Source organism: Coenobita brevimanus, chromosome 5 (assembly GCF_032717465.1).
Source record: "Coenobita brevimanus isolate Jiangsu-jjx chromosome 5, ASM3271746v2, whole genome shotgun sequence".
In the NCBI taxonomy this organism is placed as follows: Eukaryota; Metazoa; Arthropoda; class Malacostraca; order Decapoda; family Coenobitidae; genus Coenobita; species Coenobita brevimanus.
Window position 1 is genome coordinate 32,028,809 of NC_136958.1, and position 15,769 is coordinate 32,044,577.

Genomic DNA, 15,769 nt, shown 5'->3' on the forward strand with positions numbered 1-15,769 from the left:
GGAATAGTTTTGCAGGCTCGTTGCCTTTGGTTCCTTCTTCCTCACATTAAAAAAAAAAAAAAAAAAAAAAAGCTAAACCTGAGTGTTAGAGGGAAAAAATTGTAAGAGAATATGCAGGGTGTCCCGGGAGTTAAGTCAAAAACTTTGGGAAATGATAGATGAGGGAATTCTAAGGAAAAAATGTTATATGAACATGTGTCCAAACTCCAACCGTTATGGAGCTACTGTTACTGATGACTTTATGGCCGAATTATGAAGGAGACAATTTTCGTCCATAAGGTCATCAGTAATTGTAGCTCCGTAACGGTTGAGATTTGGACACATGTTCATATAACATTTTTTGCTTAGAATTCTCTCATCTGTCATTTCTCAAAGTTTTTGACATAACTCCAGGGACACCCTGTATAGGAATACAGAGGACGTATTAAAAATAAGAGTCTTGTTGGCGCATAGTTTTATCTGTTGAAAAAAAAAAAAAAAGACCAACACATTTTGCAAACAACTAACAATCCTAAATGAGGAAACCATAAACAAAAGTAAGCCTCTTCCCCATTGGAGGAGTAGACTGTAGCACCAGTCGAGCAGGGCAGTACTCCCGAGGTGGATGGAAAGCTGATGACAGGGAGTGCTGGAGCTCCCGTTTCATCAGCCCTCAGGACTAGTTCCTGACCATCCCCCTTTGCTGAACTTTTTCAGTGTCTCAGTTACACAGAGAGTAGGCCAGCATGCTCTCCAGTACAAATTTCTCTAACTATCTTCACCAAACTACATGCAAAGTACACACTACACTTCCTTTTCAAAAATCAACAAAAATGGCGTCTATCAATCAAGCCTCGGAGTCCCCAGGGGGGGGGGGACCATAAATGCCCCCGCCATCTGCCCCTCTCCCGGTGATGACTCAAGGTGCCTGGAACCACTGTCTGACTCTCTTCTTCTTCATTTCTGCAACATTCGCGGCCTTTCATCTAACTTTCGCTCTGTTGAGCACCACCTCTCCTCCTCTAAACCTCACCTTCTTTTTCTGACGGAGACTCAGCTGTCTGAGGCAACCGACAGCAAACCCTTTTCTGTATCCTCCTACTTTCTCTATACTCATTTCAAAGCCAAAAGTGGCTGTTGTGTATACATACACAACGACTTATCTTGCTCTCGTGTTCCTGAACTTGATTCTTCTGAATTCTCCACACTCTGGCTTCGGCTTTCCTGTCATTCTCTAACTAAATATATCTGTGCTGTTTACTTATCCCCTAATTCTACTGACTATCAAAAATTCTTCGACTATCTTACTTCTACGATGGAACACATTCTGTCCATTTCTCCTTTCTCTGAAATCTCCATTCTTGGAGATTTCAATGTTCACCACCACCTTTGGCTCTCCTCTCCTTTCACGGATCCACCTGGTGAACAAGCCTACATCTTTTCTATCCTTAATGACCTAGAGCAGCTTGTACAGCACCCTACCCGAATCCCTGACCGCCTTGGAGAGAGCTCCAACATACTTGACCTCTTCCTCACAACTAATCCTTCTGCTTACTCTGTTAATCTTTTCTCTCCGTTGGGCTCCTCCGATCCACAACCTTATTACCTTAACCTGTCCTATCACTCCAGTACGGCCTGTGGACCCTCCAGGGAAACGTCGTCTGTGGCATTTTGGAGCCGCGAACTGGGAGGCCCTCAGGCAGTACTTCTTTGATTTTCCCTGGAATGATTATTGCTTCCATGGCCGGGAGCCATCTGAGTGTGCCTCGCGCATTACGGAGGTTATTCTCTCGGGCATGGAAGCATACATTCCTTTCTCATATCCTTTGACTAACGCAAGAAAGCCTTGGTTTAATCACGCTTGTTCTAATGCTGTCCGCAACAAGGAGAGGGCCTACAAAAGGTACCGGAGCCAACCCACCCCTGAATCACATCATCTTTACGTTTCTGCCCGGAATCGTGCTAAGTCTATTCTTCGCTCTACTAAAAATAATTTCATCCATACTAAATGCTCTCAACTCTCCAACTCAAATTCTTCCTGCTCCTTCTGGCACCTTGCCAAAAATCTTTCTAACAACTTTACCTCATCATCCTTCCCTCCTCTTTTCTACTCTGATGGTTCTGTAGCTATTTCTTCTACTGATAAAGCAGATCTCTTCGCACAGACTTTCTCCTCCAATTCCACCTTAGACGATTCCGGTGCTGTTCCTCCATCACTTCTCCCCTCTGACTTCCTCATGGCTGACATTAAAATTTCTTCAGTTGATGTATTTTCTGCCATCACTGGCCTCAGTACTAACAAGGCATATGGGCCTGATGGGGTCCCTCCTGTTGTTCTCAAGAACTGTGCTTCTGTGCTTACACCCTGCCTAGGCAAACTCTTTCACCTTTGTCTGTCAACTTGTACCTTTCCTTCTTGCTGGAAGTTTGCTCTCATTCAGCCAGTCCCAAAGAAGGGTGACCACTCCCAACCCTCCAACTATCGTCCAATTGCTTTAACGTCCTGTATTTCAAAAGTTTTCGAGTCAATTCTTAATAGAAAAATTTTAAGGCATCTTTCCTATCACAACCTTCTTTCCGATCGTCAGTATGGGTTCCGTCAGGGACGCTCCACTGGCGATCTTCTCACCTACCTTTCAGACTCCTGGTCATCCTCCTTTCGGGACTTTGGCGAAAGCTTTGCCATTGCACTTGACATCTCAAAGGCTTTCGATCGAGTCTGGCATAAATCTTTAATTTCCAAACTGCCCTCCTACGGTTTCTATCCTTCTATCTGTGCCTTCATCGCTAGCTTCCTTTCTGGTCGTTCTATAGCCGCTGTTGTAGACGGCCATCGTTCTTCTCCTAGATCTATCAACAGTGGTGTTCCTCAGGGCTCTGTCCTATCACCAACTCTCTTCCTTTTATTCATCAATGATCTTCTAAGCTGTACATCTAACCCTATCCACTCATACGCTGATGACTCCACCCTTCACCTTTCCATTCGGTTTCCGCAACGCCCATCTCAACAGTTACTTCAAGAAACCAGGGATGAGGCTATGGCACACCTAATGTCTGACTTGGCTCGTATCGCTGACTGGGGTAAAAATAATATGGTTGTCTTTAATGCATCTAAGACTCAGTTCTTACACCTATCAACCCGACAAAATCTTCCACAGGTATACCCATTAATGTTTAATAATATTCAGCTGAATCCTGCATCATCCTTGAACATGCTTGGGGTTTCATTTACTCAGGACTTATCTTGGAAAGATCATATTACATCTCTTGTAAAATCTGCTTCCAAGAGATTGGGTGTGCTAAGCCGACTCCGCTCTTTCTTTACCTCTGCACAATTGTTGACTCTATACAGAGGTTTTATCCGTCCCTGTGTGGAGTACAACTCTCATGTGTGGGGAGGCTCCCCACATACAGCTCTTCTCAATAGGGTGGAGTCAAAGGCTTTTCGTCTCATTAACTCTCCTCCTCTTACTGACTCCCTTCAACCTCTGTCTCTTCGCCGCACTGTTGCATCTTTATCTCTTTTCTATCGCTACTTTAATGGTCACTGCTCCTCTGAACTGTCTGCTTGCATTCCTCCACCTCTACGACGGGCGCGTAGCACCCGTCTGGCAGCAAACTCTCATCCCTTTTCTGTCCAACTCTCTAATGCAAGAGTTAACCGTTATTCCCAGTCTTTCATTTATGCAACAGGTCAGCTCTGGAACTGTCTCCCTCTGTCTGTATTTCCTGCTGCCTATGATCTCCAGTCTTTCAAACGCAGTGTGTCCAGGCATCTCAAAATGATCGGAACTTGAATTTGGCTCTCTATTGTATTTTGTTTTTCTCTTGGAAGGAACTGTTACTGCGGGCCATGGCCTTTGGTTCCTTCTTCCTCGCATAAAAAAAAAAAAAAAAAATTCACCACACCAGTTGGCAGATACCAGCGAGAATATATATATATATATATATATATATATATATATATATATATATATATACAGATATATATATATATAAATATATATCAGCCGTTTGAGTGTTCACTGCAGGACCGGCCTATCCCGACAGAAGTGGGGACGATACAGCCAATGCATCTCTACCAAGTGGCTCACGCAACCTGGTAGAGATTGTATGTAGGGTGAGAAGTGCTTGTAAGTGTAATCGTAGTGTTGGAGTGGCTTTGGATGTGCGTGTAGTCTGTGAACCAAGTGTAATCGGCCCATGCAAGCCGATTGGGTGCAAGCATACCTTGTAGTATGCTACACTGGTTCAACCACAGCACCCCTTATGTCCGCCAAGCAGTACGTGGCCAGAAGAACGCTCCCAGAGTTTATTACCTTAGAGGGGCGCAAGCCCTCGTTCTTCAGTGTACAAAAACGCACACTTTACCACTGTACCACAGAGGCTTACTATAAATATATAAATATATAAATATATATATATATATATATATATATATATATATATATATATATATATATATATATATATATATATATATATGTATATATATATTGTTACGGAACAGAGAAAGATAATGTACACTTTAAGTGAGAATGCTAAAAATCACTACTGTCCCGTAAAGTTCCAGGTTCAAAACAAAAGAGTTAGGTAAAATTACAAGTTAAAGTTTAATGGTCAAACTAACAACAAAACATTCAAGATTCATAAAGATAATGTAATGGCAAAAACAGGTTAAATATATGGTTAACTGCAATAGCCTCTATTAACATGAAATTAGCAAGAGTAAATTTATCTAAGTCAGCCCTGATAAAATGAAAATACACTGGGTAATGCTCAGTTAATGCAAGATAAATTATTACAGATACAAAATAGTATAAAAAATTACTGACAAAAAGAACCTTACATAAATTACAAAAAAATCTCACTAGGCCTAAGAATTAACACACCACACCACACAGTACAAGAAAAAATGCAATAACAGTTATACTCAAACCACACAGCTGCTAGATGTTTGGAGACTTCCTGAGCACTCAATAATAACTGTACAGGGGAGGACAGAGATGTGAACAAAATGAGGAGTAGATCTAAGTGGCAATGATGCAGAGACTGAGCTCATTATATAGGGGCCAGCAGAGCTTGATACAACTTGTAAGAAGGAAGCGCAAATGAAGCCATGGGGACAAAGAGTTGACAATCCCGCTCTGAACAACAGAAAGGACGACTTTACTATAACGCTCGTGATCAAACACGCAGGATACTGTGCGTTAAAATTACACAAAGGATGATGAAATCTTAGGCTATGTAACAATATATATATATATATATATATATATATATATATATATGTGTGTGTGTGTGTGTGTGTGTGTGTATATATATATATATATATATATATATATATATATATATATATATATATATATATATATATATATATATATATATATATATATATATATATAGATGTGTGTGTGTGTGTGTGTGTGTGTGTGTGTGTGTGTGTGTGTGTGTGTGTGTGTGTGTATGTGTGTGTGTGTGTGTGTAAGCGTTATATATATTAAAATGGTCCTCAAAATTCATTTTGAATATTTCGAGAGTGCTTTGCGTTATTTTAATTGCACTCACTGAATACTGAGTTATGCATAATTCCAATTAATTGTATTAATTTTTATCTCTGTCACATGATCCCACATTACCTCTTAATCAGCCGACTTTGACGTGGCTGGAAGTGTGTGTGTGTGTTTTTGTATGTGCTCGACTCTGGCCATAGGGTTCACAGCCTCTTCCCAAGGCCCAGTAGTTCACCTACATATCATACACCTCTACATGTCACCACTTTGGCGCTAACACCCACCATGCATATCGAATACATGCTAGGGCTGTCTCATTCAGGGTTGGTGTATTGGTATCAGCGGAGGTATTTTTACAACATGTCGGTGGGTCTTCTGGTAGATCGGTAAAGTCTGCTTTAAATGAAATTCAAATCCTTAAACTGTTCCTTGCCCCAGCGGAGATTTGAACCAGGGCCCGGTAGGACCGCAGGCCACCTCTCTACCGACTGAGCCACCACCTCCCCTCATGACTTTTTTTCAGTTTTTAGCATTCATAAAATGTTACTGAATTATAGATTTAATAACTTTCAGTTCAATTACATATAAAATTTGAAACTAGATTTAATGTGTTTAATGAGTGTAATTAGATACCATAACCTAACCTAATGACGATACATCAGCCGGCCCATGGTATTACATCCTAGAACATTCTATCATATTTTGGCTCTGGCCTAGACGGCCTCATCAACAGCGTATAAAAATGATCAGCTACAAGATGGTCATCAATTATCAGATATTCTTGCCACTGATTACATCGTCCCAAATTGCGCATATCAAAACACCGTTACCGACAAACCCTGACTAAAGAAAGTAAGTCTCTTAGATTGTCAATCTATTGTTCTGGTGAAATACTATGTGTTACGTCATGTTGGAACTAAACACTGTAACTATCGTGTTTGATCTCTTTCAAGGTTTTCGTTTGTGGACTATCTAGTCCCGTCATGGCATGTGCGACCTGAAAACAGGATCATGTGTGGCTGATTGGCTTTCCAGCAGACGTGATACCCGAAAATCGTCTCTCATCTTGGGCAAAAGTTATACAGTGGTATTTCAAATTACACCACTGCAAAAAGTTGGAAGTAAAGACTGCAGCAACTCAAACTGTTCGCAAAACAAAATACACCTGGGAGAAGTCGCGAATCTCAACTGCAGAAGAGCGGAATGCCATTTCTATGTTGGAAAAGAAGATGAAATACTACTCGTATATCCTTAACCCTAGAACACAAACCATTCTTTATAGTAACACTATCACAAACCCCAGGTGTTTTTCACCCTGAATTAGAAAATTGGAAAAAATACTACAGTAAATACAGAGCTTTGATAAAATAATTGTACAAGAAGGAACTTTAGGCTTTGTACTTTAAGTTCGCATTACAAAGGATTGAAAATCACATCACTTTGTTATGGAAACTGTGTAGTAAAAATAGTGACTAAAAGTAGGGAAATTTTGGCTTGTTTCATGAGAAATTCACACACACACCAAAAATGCAGCATATGCCTTTGGAAACCTTCCACGTCCTCCCAGGTCCTTTGGGACACCACTGAAGAGGTTGCCATGCCCCTGCTGCTGTGGTAGAAACCCGATGTTCACTTTGGTTTTCAGCCCTTGCACATACGAACCAAGGCCTACAGCAGAGACCCACATGCAGACAGTGATGGTGTATCCAGTAGCTTCATTTGGCAGCCATAACTGGCTGCCAAATGAAACTACTGGAGGACTGGTAACCCTGGGAGCAAGGGGACCATACACAATGGTAATGACGTCATGTGGTTTGGGTGGAATTCACCCGGGGTTTGTGTTCTAGGGTTAAAGGGAAACCTTGACTACCTACTGTACACCACAGATCTATCTATCTATCTATCTATCTATAGCCCGACGCCCTAATCCCGCAAAGGGTGGCCGCAGACAAAACGCCTCCAAGTCACTGTGTCACCCACCATTTGACTCCCCTCCCCCCAACTCACCCCCCCTCCCTCATATACCTCTCAACTCCATCCCTCCATCTCATCCTCGGTCTACCCCTCCCTCTCCCTCCCTCCACCTCACCCACATACACCCTCTTAGTCAGTCTTTCACTCTCCATCCTCTCCACATGTCCAAACCACCTCAGTGTATTTCTCCTAATCTTTTCAACCACATCCACATCTACCCCACAACGTTCCTTCACTTCTTCATTCGTCAACCTGTCCCTCCATGTCACTCCACATGCTCCTCTCAAGTAACTCATTTCCACTGCTCTCACTCTTGACTTGTTCCCCTCTTGCAAGGTCCATGCCTCGCTTCCATACGTCAGGGTAGGGATCACAATACCATCATGCAGAGATTAGCTTCCATACTCACCTCCCTATTTCTCATCACTGCTTTCAGTGTGCCAACAACCTTCCTTCCCTGCTGTACACTTCCACGTACTTCATCCCCCAAAGTTCCATCCTTACTCATCACACTACCCAAGTACTTGAATGCACTCACATTCTCCATATCCTCACCATCCAACCTCACTGCACACTCTGTGACTTCATTCCTCTCAAACACCATAACACCACAGATAAAAAGAGAAAATAAGTTTCAAGCGAGTCTTCATGATTTATTTGATATCCCCCACGTCGAGGCTCTTTAGCTAATGAAAGTTCCAGAAGACCACGAATTTCAGCATAATATTCCTCAAGACGGATATTTGAGGCATTCGACATCAACATGGACTTCCTAGATAGAGACCATGCTGATTGGGAGGACTCTTCCTCCTTCCAGTCAGCACACCAGGTCCTGGGATCATTTGCCATTGTAAATGACTTTGCCGAGCTTGGAGTAGCTCTCATCCAGGACTATAATCAAGTCATTATGGAAGGTGCACAGCAACGCTAATATCTGCTGCAAGTTGCTGAGGGGCATTGTCACCAGCTCCCTGGCATGGACAAAACAGGCACTCCACCTAGCTATTCCCAGAATTATTATTGCTTGTGAACTGCGCTGGTTTATAATACCTTTGTGGTGTTTTGTTTTTTCTTGCCAAGTTGTGAATAAACCAGAATAACAGGAATGAAGTATTTTCACTCCATAATTATCCCACTGAAGAAAGTTAAATTTCCTATAGTTTTCGTTTCAGTATCGAAAACTGCAATACTGTATTGTTAACCTGTGACTCAAAAACCTGTGATATTCATCGCATGTAGGACGGTAGTTAATGAAGTCGTTTCAGGTGCACTGTTTACACTCACATCTCGATTATTACCCGAGAAACTTGGCGACCTGAGTGATGAGTACGGTGAGGGGCTTCATCAGGACATCAAAGAGATGGGGCAGAGGCACCAGGGAAAATGGAATGTAAACATGAAGCAGCTACCAGGAAGTGGAAGGAAGTTGAAGAGAGAAAATTTTGAAAAGGAATAAAACTACCCTAAAATCATGGTATGTGCATTCGATAACTCTTTTACTACTGATATACAGTATTCATTCCTCTTTTCCATTGTACTAACCATTTCTATCGAATTACAGTCACTGATTAAAAAAAAACTTTTTGTAAGCCATTTGTGCCATTTCCGTACGTGACAGAAGAAAACTAAAAACATTTTTGAAGTCAGCATTATAAAATGTTTAAGAATCACTATTAGTAGACAATTATTATTCATTTCGTCTTAAAATGTAAAGTGATGGGATAACTAAGTAGGTGCAGAGTTGGGAACAAACTTGGCATAATTCTTCACACTTTTTTATTTACGTTATCTGCTGGTTAATCATCATAATCTGGGAAAGGCTTGGTATGCTTCTTCTCTCATGGATAATTCTCTTTGGCATGATGCATCAGACAGAAAAATAATGAGCATGCTCTGAATGTGAAGTAAATATACCGTAGTAGAATGCTACAATTTTTTGTTTTCCAGACTGTACCAATACTGAATACAACAAACGAAACTGCCATAGGCAGAGCGTTTGCCGGATGGACTGGAATGGAATCTGGATATAGACCTGGAACTGAACTGAAGATAATAGCGTTGAAAATTTGCCCCATGTTAAAGATAAGTATTTTTTGAGTTTTCAATCCTCCACCCAGCTCGCGGCCTTTGATCTATACTGATGATAAACAATAAGCTTCCAGGGTTTATGGATATCTACCATCTGTTATTTTTTTTTTTTTTAAGAAAAATTTGCGCAAAACTGTGACCTGTAGAGTGCAGACGAATAATCAAATGAAACTGCTATGGGCACAAAGATTGCCGGATGGTCTGGATTGGAATTTGGATTCATTTCAAACCATTTCAGCACCACTGAAATTGTTTGGGGATGAAAGTATGGTTATTTGTTAGTACAAAGTTTTTTCACTCCTCTGCATAGTTTTCACCGGCGCTTAGGCAGTAATTTGGTGAAAAATTTCGCGCTTTATTGCGAAGCACAGGATGAGTTTAGTATGCTAGATATTGCATTGCCAGAGGTGCCGAACACTTCCATTAAATTTTGTAAGAAAAAAATCGATTTCTGGAATTTGAAAAATGGTGCCGGGGCCGGCCACTGGATCTCGATGATTGTCGGACTCCCGGCCATTGAGGGGTACCAACCCCCCCAACCAGCTCAAGGCCTTCGACCGAGTTGGATGAAAAACAATAGGCTTCCAGGGTTTATGGATATCTACCATTTGAATTCTTTTCAGAACGATTGGTGCAAAATTGTGACCTGTACAGTGAAGACAAACAAACAAACAACTACCATAGAAAGAGCCCTTGTCGGATGGATCCCATCCTATCCCCCCTCCTCTGTCAAATCCTCTTCTCCCCCTCCTCTTCCCTCCCTCTTCCCACCTCTTTCCTCCTTCTTCTTCCTCCCTCTGCCCTCTCTCTTACCCCCGTCTTTCCCCTTCTTCCTCCACTTCCCCCCCCCTCTTCCCCCCCCATTTTCCCCCTTCTTCCTCCTCCCCTCTCGTCCACTTAGTTTTCACTGGCATTTGAGCAGTAGAGTGCTTGCCGTCTGGATCAGATTATGTATTGCATAGTTTTTAATGGTGTGTAGGCATCATTTGGAGAAATTTTTCGCGCTTCATTGCGAATCACAGGATGGATTTAGGGAAGCTAAAATTTGCATTTGCAGGTGTGCCAGACGTTTCTCTTCAATGTGCCGTTAAAAAAATCGATTTTCGAAATTCCAAAAAATGGTGCCTGGGCCAGCCACTGGCTCCCGACGATTTCCAGACCCACAGCCATTGAGGAGTTTCAACCCCTCACCCAGCCTTTAGCCGATTTTGATGAAAAACAGTAAGCTTCTAGGGTTAGTGGATACCTACCTTCTGATTTTTCTTTTCATAACTATTGACTCAAAATTGTGACCAGTAAAGGGCAGACAGACAAAAAGAAAAATAGACAGACAGATGAAACTACCATAGGCAGAGCGCTTGCTGAATGTATCCGATTGTTTCTGCTTAGTTTTCACCAGCGTGTCAGTACAGGGCTAGCCACTTAGATGTGACTGAGTCTGCTTAGTTTTCACCAATGTGTAGGCAGTTATTTGGAGAAAGTTTTCATACTTCAGTGTGAAGTAGAGGAAGCAAAATATTGCATTGTCAGGTGCATCAGACGTCTCTCTTTAATTTGGTAAGGAAAAAAATCGATTCTCAAAAACAAAAGAAAAGATGTCTGAGTAGGCCACTGGGTCTCAACGATTTCTGGACTCGCGGCCATTGAAACATTTCAGTCCTCCACCCAGCCCAGGGCCTTTGACCAATTTTTATGAAAAACAATAGGCTTCCAGGATTTTTGGATATCTACCCTCTGATTTTTTTTTTAAGGACGACTGGTGGATAATTATGACCTGCAGACAGCAGGCAAAGAAACGAACAGACAGACAGACACATCAAACGGCCATAGGCAGAGCGATTACCAGTTGGATCCAATTGTGTTGGCTTAGTTTTTAGCAGTGTGTAGGCAATCATGTGTCTTCTTAGTTTTCATTTGCGTGTAAGCAGTTATTTGGGAAAATTTTTCAAGCTTCATTGTGAAACACGGGACGGGTTTACTAAGCCAATAAACCATTGCCAGGTGCACCAGAGTTTCTCTTCAATCTGGTAAGAAAAAAATCGATTTTCGAATTCTGAAAAAATGGTTCCTGGGCCGGCCTCTGGGTCCTGACAATTTCAACACATATGGCCAGTGAGGGGTTTCAACCCCCCGCCAAGCCCGGGGCCTTTGGCAGATTCTGATGAAAAACAATAGGCTTCCAAGGTTTATGGATATCTGCCTTCTGATTACCGGTATTATTCTGAACGACTGGGACAAAATTCTGACCTGTAGAGAGCAGACAAACAAACAGACAGACAAAAATACGGAACTGACCAACATGCTTTCCCAGATCTTCCGATTCTGGCAAGCAACAAACATATTAACTGCCCAACATGCTTACTGAATTTTTCGATTCCGGCAAGCAATAAAACTGCCATAGGCAGAGCGCTTGCCAGATGGATCCGATGATGTCTGCTTAGTTTTCAACAGCGTGCTGGCAGTCATTTGGCAAAAATTTCCGTAATTCATTACGAAGCACAGGATGGGTTTAGGAAACTAACAGTTGCTTTCCCAGGTGCGCCAGACGTGTCTCGCAATTTGGTAGAGAAAAAATATATATATCTGTTTATCTTTCTGCTGCAAAACACCTGAATTCCGTAAGAGGTGGCCACAGATATATCACTTCCATCTCTCCCTGTCCCCTACCATTTCATTGCCCTCTCCCCAGCTCACACAACATCTCTCATATACCTCTCCACTCTATCCCTCCATCTCATCCTCGGCTTCCTGCCTTCTCCCCCCCCCCCTCCACCTCACCCACATACACTCTCTCTCCCTATCCTCTCCACATGGCCAAACCACCTAAATGTAATTCTCCTAACACTTTCTATCACATCCACATCCACACAACAGTGCTCCATTACTTCCTCATTTGTTAGTCTGTCCTTACATGTAACTCCACATGCTCCTCTCAGATCATTGCAGCTGCTCTCACTCATGACTTGTATCCGTCCAACAAGGTCCAAGTTTCATTTCCAAACGTAAAAGATGGTATCACAAAACTATCATGTGGCGACATTATTACTTCCATGTTCACGTCCCAGTTTTTTATCACTGCTTCAAAGAACCAGTAAACTTCCTTCCTTGTAGCACCCTTTCAAGCACTTCATCCTCCAAACTTCCATCCTTACTCATCACACAACCTTAGTGCTTAAATGCACTCACATTTTCTGTTTTCCCATCATCCAACCTCACTGTACATTCAGTGACTTCATTATTTTCTCTCGAAGACCATAACTTTACTCTTCGCTACATTCACCTGTAGCATGTTTCTTACGCACTCTCCGAAACTCGTTTACTAAGCCTTGTAGTTCCCCTTCTTCTTCACTTAACAATACAGTATCATCTGCAAACAACAGTACAGGAAGTTTCCAAATGCTGCTCTCTCTAATTAGAGCTGGTCCAGCATCCACTAGCATATCTTGTACACCATTTATAACCACATCCAAATGCAAACTGAACAACCACGGAGACATGACACATTCCTGTTTCAATCCAACATTCAGATAAAAATATTCTCTCAGTTTGCTGTCCAAACGCACTGCAGCCTTAGCACCCTCATACATACTCTTCACGGCTTTGAACAACTTCCCATTTACTCCAGATATTCCTATCCCTCTCACGGTTTTCATACCCGTTTGACTCGTATGAACTGCTTACTCCCCCTCACGGTTTTCATACCCATTTAGACGCGTATAAACCAGAGGATGAAAAAACAAAAAAGAAAAGCCGTATGATCTGCTTTCATACTCATTATAGGCTCATATATCTGATAATGGTGTGCCTAATTGCAAACGTGTGTCTTGCTGGTCTAAGCTTCAAGTTACAATCGTTTACTTTTTGTGGCTAAAATATTACAATAAATCTCGCTTTGACTGGGACAAGAAAATAGTTCTATAACAAATTTTCTGCTCTATACACTTAATCACTCAAAGACTGCATATATGCTTATACTACTTTAGTGTCAAACAGAAGACGGATTGTAATAATTTAATGACATTTTATTTCCTCAGAAGGTTCTAATTTCTTCGTGAATAAATACAGTATAGTATTCACACGCTTATTTCTACATAAATTTATAAATTTACAAATTTACAGGCCCAGAATAAAAAAAAAATTTACACCTTATGGCTTTCCAACAAAAGAATAATTGGTACCTGTATTAGGGCCCGTTTTGTGACGAAAAGTATAAACCGTAGTTTCAGCACGAGGAAAATATCTGGCTGGACCGAAACCAGGAGGGGGAGTAGGGGTGCGCGGGCCAGGTTTCCTGAGGGAGTTAATATTTTCCATATTCTTTGTGTATCCACTCTGTCATATGCATTCTCCATATCCATGAAGGCTGCATACAACTTCTCTGCCTTCTCTAGAAACTTTTCCACTAAAGACCTAAGAATGAACTGATGCACACAACCTCTTCCATTCCTTAAGACTCCCTTTTCTTTTCCAGCTAAGTCCTCTGTTATTTCCCTCACTCTCTCAGTAAGTATCCTACAATATACTTTTCCTTTTGCACTGAGAAGACTAATACCCCTATGATTACCACACTCTTCTTTTTCCCTTTTTCCTGTGTACAGGGGAATGATTATACCTGACTTCCAATCCTCCTGGACTTGACCTTCCTGCCAAGCAAATCTACATACCTTCCGTATCCATTCTACTACCATTTTCCCCCCATGCTTCAGCATTCCACCACACACTCCATCAATTCCTGGGGCTTTCCCAATTTTGACTTTCACTACTTCCATCTTACTGATCTCTTCCTCCCTTCTCACCCTCCTCCTTCTCCATGCCATTCCCCAGCCACTTATACTCGCATTACTTTCATTCTCTATGTTCATTCTCTGTGTTTAACAGTTCCTTAAAGTGTTCTCTCCATCTGCTCTCTGCTCACTTTTTCTTCCTTTTCCATTATCAATCAGTCATTTTTATCTTTCACTCCTTATATTCTCCATCAACCTAACTCTCTATTACCTCCATCCAGAACATTTTCTTACAGTCCCTCATCTTTACACTCAGATTCCTTCAAAATTCCTCATTCATTTTGTTCTTTCTCTTACTACTCTTTTCACCTCTGTCTCCATCTCTACATATAACTCTTTCTTCCATCTCTCAAAATTATAAGAAATGGTGCCTGGCCTGGCCAATGGGTCCCAACAATTCCCGGATCCACGGCCATTGAAGGGTTTCAGCTCCCCACCCAGGCCAGGGCCATTGGCCATTTTTGATGGAAAATAATTGGCTTCTAGGGTTGATTTACATCTACCTTCTGATGCTTTTTATTGAAGAAAGATTGCCATAAAACTGTGACCTGTAGAAAACAGGAAAAAAGACAGACAAATATGTGAAACTGACCAACATGCTTGTTGAACTGAAAGATTCTGGCAAGCAATGAAACGGCCATGGGCAGAACTCTTGCCACATTGATTGGATTAGAATTTGGAATCATTTTAAACTATTTGAGCACCACTGAATTTTGGAGGGATGAAAATAGGGATATGTCGGAGTGCATTTTTTTTTTTTCACTCCTCTGATTACATTTCACTGTTGTGAAGGCAGTAATTTGGCGAAGTATTTTACACTACATTGCAAAGCACTGGGTTGGTTTAGCAAGCTAGAAATTGCACTGCGAGGTGCGCCAGGCGTTCCTCTTCAATCTGGTAAGAAAAAAAAAAATCGATTTTCGAAATCTGAAAAACTGGTGCAGGGGCCGGCATCTGGATCCCGACGATTTCCGAACTCATGGCCACTGAGGGGTTTCAGTCTCTCACCCAGCCCAGGTCATTTGACTGATTTCGATGAAAAACAATAGGCTTCCAGTGTTTATGGATATCTAGGTTCTATTTTCTTTTTTTTTTTCAGAATGATTGGCGTAAAATTGTGACATGTAGAATGCAGACAAAGAATCAAACATGCGGAACTGACCAACATGCTTGCCGAATCAAAAGATTTCGGCAAGAAACAAACATACAGAACTGACCAATATGCTTCCCGGAGCATTTGATTCCAGCAGGCAATGAAACTGCCACAGGCAGAGCGCTTGCCTGATGGATCCGATTGTGTTTGCTTAATTATCACCTGTGTGTGGGCCGTAGAGCGCTTGCTGGATGATCCGATTGTGTCTGCTTAGTTTTCACTGGCGTGAAAGCAGTCATTTGGCTTAATTTTTCTCGATTCATTGCGATGCACAT